This window comes from Lepidothrix coronata, unplaced genomic scaffold (genome assembly GCF_001604755.1).
Source record: "Lepidothrix coronata isolate B3197 unplaced genomic scaffold, Lepidothrix_coronata-1.0 Scaffold78, whole genome shotgun sequence".
NCBI classification, from domain to species: Eukaryota; Metazoa; Chordata; class Aves; order Passeriformes; family Pipridae; genus Lepidothrix; species Lepidothrix coronata.
Genome location: NW_016690258.1, coordinates 4,072,594 through 4,087,090, shown reverse-complemented (window position 1 = coordinate 4,087,090; position 14,497 = coordinate 4,072,594). Strand labels below are relative to the sequence as shown.

Genomic DNA, 14,497 nt, shown 5'->3' with positions numbered 1-14,497 from the left:
ATTTCAAACCATGAATTTTGAAAGGTGAGAAACAATTAGGATACACCATATTCCCAAATCAATCTGTATGTGAAGTCAGCAGAATAGAAAGGAAAAAACTGAACTGAAATCACAGCTGCATTATTTAATTTGCAAAAGTGTGCATACATGAATACACAGTAACATTTGCTCAAGCATTTGAAATAAAGCAGCCATTAGCTTGCAAAATAATGTTGCTGGACTGATTTCTGAAGACTGCTTGGAATGCTATTTTAATGGAGTGGAAAAAAGGTGAATTGTTATCTTCCCTGGCATTCATCAAGAAAAACAGAAGAAAAAGGGAAATCTCAGCTACACAAGTTTGCATGTTGCTTTCACCTAAATATTTAGGTTTATATAGACGGAATGTGAAAAAGCAAGGTCAACAAAACAGCTGTTATTTTTAAAAACTGTCAAGTATAGTTACTTCTTTCTCTAGAGGAGGAAATATACACTTAAAATCTATCCAACCAGACACATATCAAACAAACCAATGTCCTAGTCCAAGGGTACTCCTTCAGCTTAGTCTAGCCAGCAACATCCATTGTCCGGTTGTTTCCCAGTCTGCAGTTACCCCAGTAACAAGCTGTGACCAAGACATCACAAATTAACTGCCAAGACTGGGATCTATCATCAGTTTATAAAAATATGTTCCTGTTTCAGCACTCCAAAATGTCAATCCGTTGTTCGGCATTTGGACATTACCTGAGGGGTGAAGCCCTAAAATGAGAATCCTCTCCTCAGTCCACTGGAACTTCCCAGTTCTGGTTCAAACACTGATATTCTTATTCTGCTTCTTTTCACAAGTTCTAGTGGAGTATGTAAATCACTAAAAGTTGCTGTGGCATTATTGACTCAGCATTACAATACTGAGATAAGGTGGTAAATTTAATTCGTCTTTGAAAAGAGCAACGAAGTTTAGAAGGGTCGGGTTTTTTGTTCATTCTGTTTTTCTAGTCTTGCTAGAAAAACCTGCTTACAGTTAAAAAGAAGGAACCATTTCTCAAGCCTCCAGAGGGCTACAAGATCTTCACATGCCCTTCAGTCTGCAGGATCAGTGAAAAGCCAAACAAATCAAACAGAATAATTTTATCCTAATTTATATTTTAAATAAACTGCAGTGGTTCTTAGCAACTTACATTTGGACCTCATTCCAAGACTGCACATTGTACCTTAGTGTTTTACTGTCTTATCAATTCCTCACATGTCTCTTAGGGCTAACTTTTAATGCCCTTTCCTAATGAACCTTTGCTATAGTGCCACTTGTGAGCAGAACTTTCACTCTGCCTTCCAACCCAATAATAATTTTCTTTCAATTCTATAAACACTCCAGCTCCATAAGGTCATGGAACAACTGTAGTCAGCCACCTCTTAAGCTCTAAACTGAATGTGAAGTCCTCCCAATGGCATTTGAAAAAATATATCGATGTATAAAAAATAGAAATATAAATCACTTTTAAGAATCACATTAAAATATCTATGGATATTTTGGATTACTTTTCTTGGCCCATCTATGAAGAGCCACCTAACATGTTTATATATATCTGTACTACAGAGTAGAGAGCTCCATGGAAATAAAATCAGGAGGTTTTCCTTGAGTGTGACTGGTAGAATCTATATTCTGCATCAAGTTAACAACACTAATCATCCAAATGCTGATCACTGTAAACATTAATCTAGTGATTCTGAAACTAATAGAATCTTTTTAACTGAAAGGAGCATAAAGGAGGGATTTTAAATAAAAGGGCACAACCAAAACGTGACCTATGTTGACTGGGTTCCTTCAGAATGAAAGCTGGTGACAATTCACTGCCTTCCCACACCCTGCATGTCTGTTATTCTGGCTGTTCTTTTTAAAATGTATCAAGTTACATTTTGTGCAACCATTTTTATAAAAAAAGCAAATATGGCCACAATCAGTTGCATCCTTAGAATACAAAGAAAAGGAAAGTAATGGGGAAAAATGTACCTACAGCACCAAACAGCAGACCTGTGTGGAAATTGGACAACTTTACTGGCTCCTGAACCTTCAGGCTGAGGGATTAAAACTGGAGCTCCTTGTTCTAAATCTGATAATGCTGTGATGTGGATGCATCTCTGTCCACATGCATCACCCCAAATACAACTGAGTTACTGACCATCTGTCCTCATAAAAATTTTACAGTCTCATCATCTAATAACCTGTATGTTAACCTTGTAGTTCTGGGCAATTTCCAATTTTAATAATTACACTAAATTGTTTAAATTGCTCCCAGTACTTCACTTAGAAACAGCATTCTTAAGTTTTTAAATTACTGCTGAACAACATTTGCACCCCAAGATACTTACATGTCAATAGTAGTAAATTAATGCTTGTGAATATTCAGAAATTTGGGGAGGGAGAAAAAGAATAAAAGGTAAAGCTTAATATAAATACAAAATCATTAATGTGATGTTATGGGGCTCAAAGATAATAAATGTAAATAGCTTTCACCACAGTTCTTGAAATATAATTTCTGCTTTTGCTTCCTGGAGGCTAAAAGATAATTAAAATATTTCCTTTCCCTTGCCATTTAGATGAGTTGGCTTGCAATTATATGGGATTTTGCTCTACCATTGTTTGTATAGATGTTACCTGTTTTTACTGATATTTAACACAAAACCAACCCCCAGGCAAATAGGTACAGTGACAGGGAACTGAAACGAAATTGCCAAAGGACAGCACAAATGCATGTAGCAATTAAGTTGCTGTCATAGATCCTGCTGACCTGAAGAGAGAGGTCTGAAGTCTCAAAAACAGCAACCATGGTGTGCAGTCTGAAAGATGTGCAAGAGCATGCCAAGGGTAATGAATTGGTTGGGTTTTTTAGTCACAGGATCCATAAAAGTATCTAGACTATAAAAAGGCTATGGAACGAAACTAATACACACACAACTCATTTCGCATTCCAATTATCCCAGCAAGTTTTACAGAAAATAAGGGAGACCACACTAAAGAATGTGACTATGAAGGAAGTGCAGAATACTTCTCTTTCTTGCCATACTCTGCTTTATTATCAAGGAAAGAAGTTATTATTGATTCTTAAGCTTTTTTTCCCCTATTACAGGACTTCTGTGATATAATCATTATTTTCTCCTGGAAAGCTGTCACAGATGCTGGCACTGAGAATGGTGTTCCTTCTTGTAATATCTGACAGCCTCAAGGGCGGCCCTTAATGTTGCACAGCAGTCCTGTGATATAATAAAGCAGTACAAGCACAGCTTACAGGGCCCAGCCCTGGAAAAGGAATGTACAATCCAACACTCTTCTGGCTCAGAGATAGCAACAATATTAGCTTAGTTTTTATGACACTGACAACATATTTAGTCTGATCATATTTTAAAGAATAACAAATAACATACTTTGCTGGGACATATACCAACAATCTAATAATTACACTACTAAACACTAATATGAATGCTTTTCAGGGTGGTCCAGCACATTCAAGAGCTGGGGCTGGATGCCAATTTTGGCAACTGCCTTCCCTTTTTTCTCTCTCTTCCCCTCCCTCTGACTCCACTGGGTTATGTGGATGCATCATCTCACAGATCAAAGCATCTGGCCATCTGCAGACATAAAATTAGGTGTTTGTCCATTTTGCTTCATGTGCTGGGAACCATTCACCAACGTCAGAAATCACATTCCCTCCTTGTAAGTATATGGGATGGTAAAGACTTCAAGCACATGACTGTATAAAGGCATAGTAGTAGGCATTTAGTGCCTTCATCTTCCAACATTGCCCAAATAACTTTCCCCTTCTCCTCTGAAGTGGCAGCAGAAGAATTGAAGTATGGCCAGACGTGTTTATTTTTATGTTGAGTTTCATAAGTGCATTTGGGTGTTGATCTGGGTTGTTTTATGGTGCTGAGGTTTTTTTGTTTTAATTTTTTTTTTTTATTCAAGGTGGCCTGAGATTCAACTTTAGTTCATTTGAAAGCCAGAATTACAGCTGAAAACTCCTCACTAACACCACTGTAGGATAGAGATTCATTTCTGTCTCTGCTAAGAGTTTGCCATTTAATGAGTTATTAAAAATGACCTACAGCAAATCAGTGGACATTTGAGGTCACCCATGAGGTACTGACCTGGTTGGACCTCGCTTAACTTATTAGATGAAACAGCTAAAGGCAACCAATATGTGGTTGAACTGTAAGTAGGTTGGAGTAAAGCTCTAGAAACTGTATATAGGCACCATCTATGAACACAGAACATTACATTTCTAAAAAAAAAAAAAATAAGATTAAGGACCTTGGAACAAAAGTAAAGGGAATCCCAGGAAGAACTAGAAAGATGCTGCTTTAATAAAGCTGTCGTCCAAGGAGCCAGGCATATGAGGCAGTCAGACCTACCTCTAACACAGTCTAAACAAAATGAGATTGCCCACCCAGCAACTGCCTTGAGGTGAGGAGAACTAAAGTCAAAACCCAGTAATCCTGATAGATTATCCTCCATAACTTAATGTGACTGCAGATATCAGGATACTTCTGTGTTTTCAGTAAAGCAGACTCATCTCCACACTTTTGAATGACACAAGTTGAACACTATGAAACCTGAAAGACTGGTAAGAAAATACCACACCACTGAGCTCTAGGATGCCAGGGCACAACTGAGAGACAAGGTGAACAACATGAAAGACCACTGCCAGAAACAGTTTTCCAAGCAGAAAAGAGAAAACAAAGTCTCAGAACACAGGAATTAAGCAAACTGAACACACGCCCTATATCCATGGTATTTTCATCACAGGAGCAAAATTAGTCATGAATACTGCAAAAAAAGGATCCAGTTCTGACCCGTGGCAAGAAAAAATTTCTGCACAGGCTGATTGAACAGTGACTGTCAGCAGCCAGGAAATTTAAACCTCTGCAAGTGGCAGGGCAGGAAAAGTGTCACGACAAACAATACAGGAAGCTAGGGGAACACTCTGCAAATCAGGGGAAAAGAAAGCAAACGTGACCGCTGCCAAATCAAACCAACTGTGCTGCAAAATATTTAACACACAACATAGCAAAAGGAACAATTTTATCAGAGCTGTTGTCAAAGTGATATATGACACAGCCTGGAAATAGAAGTCATCCTCACGGAAATCTCTCAAGGACAGACCTGTCCACAAATCTTTACAAAAGCCATTTAAAAGACAAGACCATGCAAACCTGCAAAGTAGCATTTCACAGTAAATGTCTAATTCTTACTGCACTGATATTCAGAGATGTGGAGTTACAGAAACAGGCCAACTTAGCTACACAGCACAGAGCAGCAAGGAGCAACAAATAATGCTTTGAAGAGAAGATGCTAAACACATCCTATCAACACATCATGCCTCTTGCATACAACAAATGGAGCCATGAGAACCTTTAGAGAGAATATTTTTTAGCATGTTAAATGTATTACAGTCATGCTGGGCTATAATAAATAAACCTCTGTTGCTACATTCCCAGGAACATCAACACAGTATGACAGCACACTTATCACACATGACAAGTCATCATCTCTTATCTTCTCAAATCAACAGGCTCTTACTGCTGTAGTGCTTTTATAATCCTTGTGTAGCACCTCTTCCTTGCAAAGACCATCTGCACAACTGGAGTAAAATGGAAGTTTTACTCATACAAGATATGAAAATGTTCAGCTGGTTCCCAAACCTCTGAAGATAGTATTAGTATTAAAACTTACTAAAAACACTGAGCAGATGCACAAATGCATCTTGGGATGAGTACAGCACAAAATCAGTTATGGATTCTTAAACACTATTTGCTCCTTCAGGAATGTGCCAAATAAAAGCTGCAAGACACCTAAATAAACAAAGTACAGTGTAAAAATGTCTTTGCAAGTTTTCAGCCAAACAGTATTTTGAAACAGTTTATATTCTGGCCAAGCACACTAATACTTAACCAGAAGAGCAGGCCGCCTTTTCTCCTCTTCACACAAGACAGATCCAAGAAAAATCAAAGGGTCTGTGTTATGTAGCAGGATGGAGAGACAAATTACTATTGCATTCTAAAACAGTGACAAAATGAATAAAATGTATCTTTAGATAAACTTCTATGATTATTTGTCAGATGTCAATCATCTCCACTCCATACCAAGCAGAAGTTAGTTTTTAATTTGCCATACAACCATTTAATTAAATGGTTTTGCACATTCAATCCTGAAGATTTTCAGAAATATTGGTCACTTTCTTGCCCCTGGAAGCAACAAGGAAGTAGGGGAGGCATCATGATTGACAGAGGTGTGAGAGGTCAAAAAGCCTCTTAATATTGTACCTGAGATAGTGTCATTAACGAACCTTCACTGGCTCACATTTGTCAAAAGGAAAAGCCCAACTCTGAGTAACCAAGCAACAGCTGCTGAATAAGGAGTGGTGGAGAGTTGGGTTTTTTAGAGAAAATACTTGATGTTACCATGTAGCCAGTATCTGACATCTAGTTGCCATGGTGATGTGGATGTATTAGAAACATCCAGATTAGATCCACAGCCAGGGACAGACCAGAACGCAAGAAAGATAAAGCACAGCACACATCTCGTGTGGTGATGCCAACATTTCCGAAAGGTTTGCTGTTAAAGACAGAGAATTGAGGGGAAAAAATAAAAATAAAAATCTGTGAAGCCAAAGCCCTTTGCGAGAACAAAGCAGCAGCCTGAGGAAACTTTGGGAATCAGATTTGAGGCAGAATTTGAGCAAAACCAGATGGAATAAGTGGAGAAGTCTGTGCATCTTTATCCAATAGGCAACAAGAGTTAAAACAAAGAAACACGGGAAGATAGAACATTATCTGCAACCTTGACTAAATCAGTTAGACTAAAAAAGTTCCTTTTACATTAAACAATGTCCAAAGTTAGGGAGACAGAGCAAACACTGTCCTAGAGATCTTAAAATGGGAAGACAAACGATTCAGGGGAAGGATTTCAAAATATAAATATAGTGGCCCAGGACAGTATGTGGCCATGACTATTTAAATAACAACTCCGAGATGTTGAATTTTCAGAAGCAAAGTCCATAAAATCACATGCAACAGTGACAGACAAGATTTTATTTCTTAATTTCACACCTTGCAGGAAAAGGGTTTTGCATATGTGCTAGCTGCAGATTATAATCTTTCTGCATCCCTTGGGAAATGATTTTGGTTTGGTTCTAATATTCTAGAAAATAGGTAATCTCGATTTTGGCAGCCAGTTGGAAGACATTGATAGGAAAGTATGACTGAACAATATTCATAGCTCTTTTTGAGTATCAAATTGAAAAACCCTCACTTAATCAAAAAATGGTTGTGGTTCATCACATTTCAATATCTTTTAGAGAAGGCTCTATTACATGCAGCAGATTTTTTTTCCTATGCAAGCAAAACTTTTGATTAGAGTCTGCATTTATTGACTTGTAGTGCATAAACTCATCTTTTAAAATGCAGTGAACATCAGGCAGTGGAAATGCCATTTGACACAGGTAATATTCTTTACCAGTCTCTGAACTGTTCAAGCAAAACTTAAAGACAATTTGTGAAGTCTGAGATCTCCTTTTGCAATGTTTTCAGTATTCAAGAAGTAAATACAGTAAGCAGAAAAGCACAGACTAGACCTGGTGGTTTTGTTACTAAAGACTGTGAGTTCAGAATTATTCAAAGTTGTAATGCATTCACAGTGTTTGCAAATAATTTCTTAAAGTACTGGTGATTATAAAGGTAAAAAGATAGGAAGGATGGAAACAATTGCAAGCAAATAAAGAAAACATCTTGCAACAGAACAAGGGGTAAAGGTTTTCAATTAAAAGGGGGTAGATTCAGACTAGATTTAAAGAAGACATTTTTTGTGATGAGGTTGGTGAGGCTCTGGAACAGGTTGCCCAGAGAGGTGGTTGATGTTCCCTCCCTGGAAACCTTCCAGGTCTGGTTGGACAGAGCTCTGAAGCTCTGAGCAACATGATCGATTGTAGATGTCCCTGCTTATTGCAGGGAAATTAGAGCAGATGACCTTTAAAGGTCCCTTCCAAATCAAACTATTCTGCAATCTGCAATCTACAATCAACAAAACAATGTGAGAGCACACAACTAACTGATTGCCAGCTTTCCATAGTAGTAATAACAATAATAATAACACAAAGCTTTTAAACAAAGGTTGAAGTCACACGATAAAATCGACACTTTCAACAGGCAGTAAAATGATAAACGCCAAGAGAGACAAAGAGAGGCACAAAAGACAATACACATGTTCTACAGAGAACTGTGTAAGACAAAGAGATAAAGCCTATTTCTGCAAAATAGTATTGCAACCTTGTAAAAAGAAAAAAAGACACGAGAAAAAATTGAATTCTGAAAATGAGAACAATAATAAAAATTGAACTTAAATCCATGGGAAAATATTTATAGTCATCTTGTCTCTGAAATGAGTGAAGTTCAAATATACTTCCAGACCTGTAAAATACTTTTTAATCACTTCTTTTATAAATCCATATTTACTCAGAGCAATCACTGTTACCGAGTCAAAATGGTTGTTAACATTTGAATATATTTCAAATCCAATGACATGGAATTAGTCTCAGTGTGGTATTAATTTAAGGAAAAATTAATTTAGATTATTATTAATGAAGACTTCTTTATCTTTTTACTTCTTATTGAACTTTAAATTGTATTTTACATTCATGAACCAGTTTTTAAAAACGTTGATTTTTACAGCTTGATACTGGATTTACACAGCTTGAGACTCTCAGCAACATATTGTGTGCCTTATGTTTGTTAGTTGAGTTGACATAAACCATATCTCCTGTTGACAGAAATGCTTGAAAATATTCATGGACTTCAGCATCCATCAGAGAAAAACTCTGCAGTTATGGAAAGCACTGATAAAACTGCTTCCTGTACTTCAAAAACACCAGAACAGCAGCTCTATCACAGCATCAGGATGGGAAGAACAGACGGAAGACAGTCAGACAGACTTTTCTAAGTTAAAATTTATATCATTGTTTTTGTTTTTCAAAGCAGCAGATTAGCTTTAGACAGTGTAACTGAAGATCAAATTTTATTTTCTATCTTGATTCTTCTGCTCTGTCAGTAAAGGCACAGCAACATCTTGCACTAAGGCTCCTACTTCACTATATAAATATACCTGGATAAGTCCCTGACAACCTGCAGTCCAGTGGAATCTTTTTCTTTTTTTTACCCTCAATCAAAAAGGATTGGGAAAAATTGATTTTTCACCTGATCATGCACTAACTGTTCTCCAGCTTCTTTAAAGAAAAGATCTTCCCTGTAACATACCTGTATTTCCCAACTTAACAGAGAGCCAGGCCTGATGATGCAACAAGGTAAAAGTAATTTGCTAAGGCACCTGGCAGTGTCTGATAGCAGAGATTTTATAAGCTAACCGGGCTCTGGGCTGCTGATGGGTATTTGCCAAAGACCAGCCAATCTGATAATAAGAAAAAGTCCAAAAGTGCCAAAACATCAACCAGCAGAGTGCACATATTGCAGTCTAATGTCAGAGGCAGCAAGGAAGGAACTGTTATTAAGGAGAGATTTTTAGAAGTCAATTATGATTATTTGATTTAAACCGTATTGCTGCTCACTTGCTCCCCTCTCAAACACATTATAGTAGGGAATGGAGACTTAATTACAAAATTCTCAAAAACATGACTGTGAACTCAAAATATCTTTCCAAATCCCATGACAATACTATGAAATATAACTTGCTTAATGTATCAAAGGATGTGAAAATCCACCCTTTTGTACTGGTAGATATTATGAAATGTCATAAAAAGCTGTAGGTAAATGCTGAGCAATGTATCCAGTATAAATCATGTCAGTATTAAAAAGAAATCAGCACAAGCATTGTGCTAAAAGTTCATGTAACTTCCTGAGTTTAAAATGCAGTCGCATAATGAAAAAGTTGAAACATGGTTCATTAGCATAAGCCCCATTCTCCATTATAAATGAAAGCTGAAGAGTAACTTTCCAGACCCAACACTTTTGGGGAAATTTTATGCTTTATTTTGACATATCATTACCAAAATTGATACTTGATTCTAACATATTTTCTTCTCCCTGCAGAGAGCACACATCCTCCCCAAAGCAGAATCTATTACCTTTTAGGTGAGGCAGTTATTGATACAAAGTTTCTAAAAAAAAGAAAAAGTGAAAAACTCTCTGCACATGCTCAGAGACTGGTATTTTAATTCAGCTTGAGCGACAAGCAGGAAAGCAGAAAGGACTTTGATGTGCCTTCCTGAATCAGAAAGCCATTTATGGAAGATAGTTATTACTGTAGACTTCACTATATGTAGACAAGTTAATATGGTCCTTTTGTGAGTTAACCACCACATCCCACTTTTCTTCACACCAATCAACACTTCACCTTGGGCACTTCAAAGACAGTAATCAACTCTTTTCACAGAGTCTAAGAATTCTTCTGAGTCAAGGGTAGACATTTCCCTGTTCAAGCTAATTTAAACAGACCCACTGTAAATCAACCTAGAAAGAAACATTTCCAGAACTAAGTCTGTTCAGAACAAGCCTATTCATTTGTACCAGCAAGGTGCTGATGTGGTTGTGCATCTAGAATGACTGGCATTAAAGTGTTCGTGTGATATTCACCCCAGGCCTTTACTAGGAATAAAGTGCAAAAAGCCCAAGCTAAAACACGTAGATGTGAGTTCCACAGAGGCAGAGGCTTCAGTCTCAGTAGGTGCTGAATTTTAGACCCATGGAAATCAGTGGAATATAACGCTTTGTGGGGCAGGGGTGTGCATTTGGTGCTGTGCTGAAGAGCACCAGACTGCTGAGCCAGGTCTAAAACTCATCAACAGTCACAGAGTTTAAATTGAGAAACTGTGCCTGAGGCTATCCAATGGAATCTCACTGGAAACAAACTATGGGAAAATAGGCAAGCACTAAAATGCTGGTGTACAATATTATCATGGCTCTCAAAAGCTGTGTGCTGTACAAATGAAAGGCAGTGCAGAGCTGCAGTCTGCCTGTCTCTGGATGGGAAGGAAAATAGAGATATGAACCTTGTGCTGCACCTTAAATTAAAATTCTTCTGATGTAGGACTTGACAAGTTAGTTGCAGAACCATGGTCACAAAACTATCTTGTATCTGTAAGATTTCCTGCAATACTTCAGTGAATCACATATATATATATGTATATATATATATCAAAATCCTTTGATGTGACAACAGACTGCACCACTCTCCACCATGTAGGATATCTCTGCATATATCTTTTATACATGTCTATATATATACATGTCTTTTCCTCTCTATACATGTCTTTTCCCCTGACATTCACTAGTGATGAAAACAAAAATACACTTAAAATAATTAAGAGTATTTACAATTTGAAAATCTGGGTTTTTATCTGGTAGTATGCTTGGACTCTTTGCTCAATGACTTTAAATAAGTACAGAAAATTCAATGGATAACTAAGTCTTGCAAAGCTGCAGAATGCACTTAATTGCACTGTCAGCTGTGTTAATGGGATGAAGGTTTATCCTCTAGGAAATATTTCTCCATTATAAAACTTAGCAAGTAAAACAAGATTATATATATAGTAAACTAGAAATGACAACAAAGGAAAAACCTCCCATTACTTAAATCAACTTATATAAGCCTACTTCCCTTCTATTGCCAAGATAAATTGTTTCGCTTTGTTCTCTGTTTCGTTGGGGGTTTTTTAAGGTAAAATCAAACAGATTTCTCAAGCTGCATCTGCTCTGATCCAAACAAAGAGATTATCCTTTCCCCAGGCTACCTTTATTGGCACATGTCTACCTCCTCCACCACATCCCAGAGACTACTGTCCAGGGCTGGTAGATAGATTCTCATATGGTCACCCCCTTCTGTCAACATGATTCTATTTTCACTCTGCTATGAAAAAAGGCTGATCTGATTCCTTTTACCGAGCCAGTTTGGGGAAGAGCTTACAGAACAGTTTATGACAGCTGCTTTGAATGGGACAGTAATACCCAGCAAGAACAAGTGGCAGAAAGCAGCATTTTGTCATCTCCCAATAACCTGCAGCTGACATCATACATCCAATTGCCTTGAGACACTGCCCAATTTCTTCATATGTAATTCATCTCAGAGAAAGCTACATGTCATAATCACAAGCACAAAGGAGATCAAGCAAGAACAGTTCGTACAGAAAATAGAGATCTAAGTTCAGGATTGAAAATAGGAGAAAATGTTATTCACTAAGCAGGAGAAAAAAATTGTGATGAGGGAATTAGCGTAATGTGCAGTTGTCAAAGTGTTAGTACAGGCCTAAACAGGAACAAATGAAATAGTCAGTGCAAAGATTAAACTATGCAAGTGCACCTAAGAATAAAGCACTAAAGTAGGCCTGAATAACCACATTCATTTTTGTGTCTTCTTGGGAAGATAAAGAAAGGAAATGGAGGTAGCAGATAACCAATGAGGAAAGTAATACTTACCTCATTCTAAAAGGCATTTTTATTTTTTAAGAACATTTAGAAAGGCTGTCTTTGGGAGTGTAATATTTTAGTCCAGATCAAATCTAGAGGCAGAGCTACAGTAAAGATTTTATGAGACAGAAGGGGTTTAGAAATAAATAATATTTTTAGACATGAAAAAGCTCCCAGGCACAGAAGTCTCTCCTTGGTTCTAAATTTCTCATGGTGAAGAAATTATTACACTGAGTACATTGAATCTAAACAGATTGAGTAAAGAGAGTGTTTTATTTTACCCAGCTGTGATTAGAACCTATTTAGTTTTGTTGGTCTCTTTCTACTGCAAAAGGGGCAATCAAATTATAAAGGCATGCACCTAACACAATCTTATTAGCTATCCTTGATTCCCACCAGATGCTGTTGTCACCAAACTTTTTAAAATCCAAAATTCTAACTGTTTAACTTTTGGTTACAACAAAAGGTAGCAAAAAGACTTGACACTTTTTGAGAAAGCTCATAATGCGTAAACTTAAAAATCACTATGAATTCTTTACAGTTTTTCTGGAAATATTCTGGAAGTTCAAGTCTCAGAAACATGCAAGAAGCACTGGAGTAATTCCCCAGAAATGGAAAAGGATTAAAAGTGCTCTAGATAGGCAGGTGCTGCTGTGATGCATCTAAGTAGCTGCCTGTTTGTGTTCCTAAGAATGGAAGAGGCAACTGCAATCTAATACAGATTTTGCAACAATAACTATTGACTTCAAGGAGTCCAACCCTCTTGTTTGCACAATTACTTGATAAAGGAGAATTTAGTGCCAGTTAAATTAATTAGTCAATATTGTTAGTTAGTGAATTAAGCTAACTATTTTTAATGACTAGGAACACTAGCAGAATGAGAGAGTAAACTTTGCTAAATACAAATCTGAGGACCTGAGGGAAACAACAGAAAGACAGTTTAAAGGGCAAGGAGAAGTGCTTTTGTCCAGAAATGTTTGAAGCACTGAAAAGAAGGGAACCTGGGCTTTTCCCCTTTCTGCAAACAGTGAACGTAAAGTTTACCTTATCCTATAAACAAAGACCAACTGCAAAAGCTCAAAAACAGGAGTTGTTTTCAGTTGATACTGAGATTTCCCTCTTGTGTTTCCTACATTTCACGCAATGCTGACGTAAGCAGATGAGCTCCTGCTGTGTGTCACTTTGCTTTTCCACAGATGGCATAATCTTAGAATTGTCTGAGAGTATGTCACCAGGACACATTCACCCCCACCTTGGCTTTGCTTTTCTTCTACATTCCACTGAAAACCACATTTATCCAAGTATCCATAAGCCTCTTCCATGAACCTGAAAAACTGTTGAGTGCAAACTCATTAGCAGAAAATATGTCATTTACACAACTATGGGTAAATATGAGGTGAGATGGACTTAGGGGAAAAAAAAGACTGGAGTAGGTTCTTCATCTCAGATACAGCACATACTTTGGACTTAGAATGTAGGGTCTTGGCTACCTATATTCTCATACTAACAAAAGGTAAAATGCTGCTGTATTTTTCTTTTATACGCTGTCAACATCTGCAAGATCAGTTTTGAGTCTTCTTTTATCATCTCCTCATGTACACAAATCCATTATACAATCCTACTCTTCCCAGTGGCAATCCTACTGCCATGTTCCCCATGGATGGTTGCCAGAAAGCCCAGCCCACATTCCAACTGCTACTGTTAATTATATGGCACATTCCTAGGTTCTTCTTAATATACTTACTGGCATCTCATGAAATAATAAATCAAATGTTGCAACCATGCAAATTTTAAATCATTAATCATTTTTCATTATTACTAATCCCTTCCACAACAGCTGTTCAAAACACACTGACTGACATGTAGAAAGTCACATGAGTATCTCAGGAATGGATACCTGTGGAAGTATAAATGAAAGATATGTCTGAGACAGCAGCATGTACCAAATCACTTACATTCTAAAATAATAGGGGAGACATAAAAAATAAGAGCCATGAGAATGCACTTTGTGCTGCTACATAACCCATGTAAATAAACTCAATTAAAAAAAGAC

The 14,497-nt window shown here is 37.2% G+C and overlaps 1 protein-coding gene across 1 annotated transcript in view; it reads right to left on the bottom strand.

Moving 5' to 3' along the window:
- The window catches only part of LOC108499708 (voltage-dependent calcium channel subunit alpha-2/delta-3-like), a gene marked incomplete at its 3' end in the record, with an annotated part of 209,852 nt that overhangs the window by 25,095 nt on the left and 170,260 nt on the right, over positions 1-14,497 (bottom strand). The window lies entirely within an intron of this gene.